This window comes from Benincasa hispida, chromosome 11 (assembly GCF_027475165.1).
Source record: "Benincasa hispida cultivar pf3 chromosome 11, pf3_genome.v1.1, whole genome shotgun sequence".
In the NCBI taxonomy this organism is placed as follows: domain Eukaryota; kingdom Viridiplantae; phylum Streptophyta; class Magnoliopsida; order Cucurbitales; family Cucurbitaceae; genus Benincasa; species Benincasa hispida.
Window position 1 is genome coordinate 85,018,372 of NC_143488.1, and position 4,557 is coordinate 85,022,928.

Genomic DNA, 4,557 nt, shown 5'->3' on the forward strand with positions numbered 1-4,557 from the left:
TCTCCTAAGTCTTTCATGTCGAAGTTTGCACTCAATATAGATTTCACATCATTTATGACGTGCAAGTTCGACTTAAAGATTAATAAATCATCTACATATAGACACATGAAAGTGCAAAGATTATTTTCAACCTTATGTTAGATGCATTTGTCACTTTCATTAACCTTAAAACTTTTAGCTAGGATTAGGTTATCAAACTTTTCATGCCATTTCTTAGGAGCTTGTTTAAGACCATAGAGAGATTTGTCTAGTTTACAAACCTTATTTTCTTGACCATGGACTACAAAACCTTCAGAATGTTCCATATAAATCTATTTTTCAAGTTCACCATTTAAGAAGGTGGTCTTTACATCCCATATGATGTACTACGAGGTTATAAAGGGCAGCGAGAGAGAACAAAACATGGATTGAGGTAATTTTAGTGACAGGGGAGAAGATGTCAAAGAAATCTATGTTTTCTCTTTGTCTAAAGCCCTTTGCCACTAACCTGAATTTAAACTTGTCAACTGTTCCATCAGGTATAAGTCTTTTCCTTAAGATCCATTTGCATCTTATTGCCTTGCAACCTTGGGGTAGATCTACTAAGTGCCAAATCCTGTTTGACTCAAGAGAGTCCATCTCATCATCTATGGCTTCTTGCCATAAGTTGGCATCTATTGATGACAAGGAAACTTTTAGATCTTTAGGATCTTCTTCTACATTATAGGTTTGGAGGTCATCCCCAAAATCCTTGGCGGTTTTAGTTTTTTTTGCTTCTTCTAGGTTTTGGGTCGGTTTCCTCGGTAGAGGTAGGATTTCTAACTAGGGTTAGACTACTGGATCTCGAGCCCCCACTATTTCTTGATTTAAAAGAAAATCTATTATCAAAGAAGTCGGCATCATTTGACTCAATGATCACTTGGTTTACTAGATTATAGAACCTATATGCTTTACTATTTATAACATAGCCTATAAAGGCACACTCATAGGCTCTACTACCTAGCTCTCTTCTTTTCGGGTCTGGAATTCTTACATAGGCTAGACAACCCCATGTTCTAAAATATGACAAGTTTGGTTTTTTATTCTTGAGGATTTCGTAAGGTGAAGTTGTGTTTTTAGACTTTGGGATTTTATTTAGGACATAACACTCGGTAAGGATGATTTCATCCTACCAATAAAATGCGGCTTTTGAACTAAGTAAAATAGCAACTACTAGCTCAATTAAAGTTCTATTTTTCCTTTCGGCTTTCCCATTCATTTCAAGAGAGTAAGGTGTAGTCTTTTCGTGTATTATTCCACGTGAATTAAAAAAATCATTAAAGCTGTCTGAGTTGTACTCAGTTCCCCTTTCACTACGAAGTCTTTTAACCTTTCTATTAAATTGATTCTCTACTACAGATACAAACAATTTAAAGGCATCAAACACATCACTTTTGTTTTTCAACAAATATACAAAAGTAAAATCAAAGCAGTAGTCATCAATAAAATTAATAAAATATCTTTTACTGTTCCTAGTCAAGATGCCATCAATTTCACATAAATCAGAATGAATTAAATCTAGGGGCTCAGAAATCCTAATTACAGATTTGTGCGGAGTTTTAATAATTTTAGCCTGACTACAATACTCGCATTTATCATATTCATTCATGGATAACTTAGGTATCATTTTCGGCCTAATCATGTTACTCATTAATTTCCCTTTAACATGACACAATCTAGCATGCCAAACATTCATAGAACACAACATATACACAGAAGATTTCATTATATTAAGGTCTAAATTTAATCTGAACATTCCTTCAGTTGCATACCCTTTCCCTATGAATACATTATTTTTGGTAAGGGTATATAAATATGCCCCTATGGTTTGAGTAAATTCAGCCTTATTGAGGAGATAGCCCGAGACCAAGTTCTTTATAATCTCTGGAGTATGCAGGACGTCATTGGGAATATCCTATAACTCGCAGTTCGTAAATTTTGTATTAAACATTCTATTTATCAATAAAATATTATTGAGTATCTTATTCGATAAAGTTATTGATATTGCATTCTATTATGAAAGTTCAATAAACATAATCCATCGCTATAGTTGTTGGGATTAGTGTCATAATTCTCCCAGAGTCTTGTAGTTTGTAAACAGTTTGTACACATTGTTATTAATAAAATAAGTGTTATTTTATTTGCATTTACTCATATCCAATAAACTAAGATCCATGGTTATTTCATGTAAACTTAAGCATGTATGTGAGATATATGTAGTTTGTAAAGTAATAAAAATTTTCTATTATCAATATACTTATTATTGATCTCATAAATTGTATGAAAGTCTAAATCTAATAAACTAAGACCCATTACTATTGTATGAGTACTTGAACTTTATGTGGAACATAAGAGTGGATCGGGTTTGAGTAAATAGTCAAAATGATCTATGATACATGAATGAGGTTGGGTACTTTATTCTGGTAATACTATTGGATGCGGCCTACTCTGTAGTTGTTACAAAGAGTTGTAAAGTGCTACATACGATGTGATTCTAATTCGTACATGTTATTAAAGGAAACTGGAATCGGGATTTTTGTGAGCAGCGGAACAAGACTATTCCAAATTACAATCATGAATCAAAAAATCATTTAGAGTCGACTTCAAGCAAACGATTATGCGATTCATATAGAAATTACAGCATGTAAAATACAATTGTACAAAGAGACAACAGTACTAACAAAGGCAGAAGCGTCTCCATGCTCCGATGTGCGACTCTGATCGAACAACCACGAACGCGAACACTCGATCTACACGATCGCAACACCGCACGAACACTTCGCGCTCGTCCTCAATGATCTCCTCGGTCACGATCTCCTCCGTAACAGCAAACGACCTCCACAACACCACGAACGACCTCCAAAAAACCTCGACGATGTCGAGTTGAGTCTGACACCACTAACAAGGCGACCTTGGTATTCTCGGTGTGAGAATCTAGAAGGTGGACTCTGTTCGGACTTCGTATGAGGCAGACGAAGGGAGGAAACAACGATCGCATACACGACTGGGCAAGTGGGAGAAGTCGGAGACCTATCGTATAGGTCGATGCCCAATCGTTTAGATAAAACTATGCGATCGTCTAGCAAAAGCTATGCGATTGTTTAGCTCGGTCTGTCGCGTATAGACTCTACACGATCGTTTACCTTGGGCCAGTGATCGTCTAGCAAAGCTTTGCGATCGTTTAGTAAACATTGCACGATCGTTTAGCTCGCCCAACCATTGTTTAGTAAATCCGTATTTACTTGACGACTCACGTGAGTTTTTTTTCGCGGAGAGAAAACTCAAAATCTTTTTCAAATTTTTGTAAAAAAACTCTTTTCAAATTAGGAAACCACTTTCCTTTTAAACTCACGGTTACCATGATCCAATAACCACCCACAACTTTGGTTATTTTAAAAACAAAGTATTAATTATCCAATAATTAATATTATTATAAATATAAATGATAACCAATTTATCATACTCTATTTATAACCTTAGTTTTAATATTTCATCTCATGAAACATATAAACCATAGTTCTTTTTCTATTCCATGGTACTTAATGTAAATCTCATTTACATCAATCCTCCACTAGATGTATCTCATACATCAGACCGATTATATCATATATAATCAAAATACCACTTGTCAATTTGAACATTTCAAATCAACACCAAGAACTGATCCTCAATTGTATCCAAGCTACCAAGGTGACCTCATGGACCTGTAGCTCGAAGCTCCAACGGTACGTGAATAACTGACTAAACTCTTTAGTCATGGGATCCACTATCCGTTAATTGCCAGGAACTCCACTAAAGACCGACAGCTGAACTCTCCTTACCACAGATATATTATGTGTCCATCTTAACCAATCAGCAGTGCGACAACCCTTCACAGATCGCTCGTAAGTACAGATGAGCCAATAACCGTTATGCCCTGTAGTTACATCTGTCTCCTTAAGTACCACTGATCCCTCTAATGAACATAAGTCATAGTCCTACTATGACTAAGTCTTCTCTTCCAAAGAGAAGCTATGCCCACTATGTTCAAGCCCTGGAATCAGCCCTTAAGGGAGCAATCTCTCTACTTATCCCTGCTTTGGGAAAGGAGTGAATTCCATATTGTGGATTGAGTTCCTAGCTCCTAGATCAAACAAGTCCCCAAAAAGGTAGGCATGTTGAGTTGGCAATCTGGCCACTCTCACCTATACTGATCAAAAGACCGCCCTCAAAGGCAGGAGTTCCCAAAACACTCAGGATTGAGGTCATGTCACCTATGGTCATTTAGGTGAGATGCAAATCTCTAGTACCAATGGCATTATATACAGAGTCTAGTCATCTCGTGGTCTAGGTCTTCTACAAACTTTTTGTATAGGTCACCTCCGCTCTATGTCTCCACATGAATGGTCAGGATCTACCATCTATAGTAGTTTACAACACTTGCAAACCTCTACAAAGCGGGCCGTATCCGTAATGTCACTAGGATCAGGTATCCCACCTTAATCCTTATACTACAGACCGATTTAGGTTATCACTTAAGGCATGATCCACTTGTATATC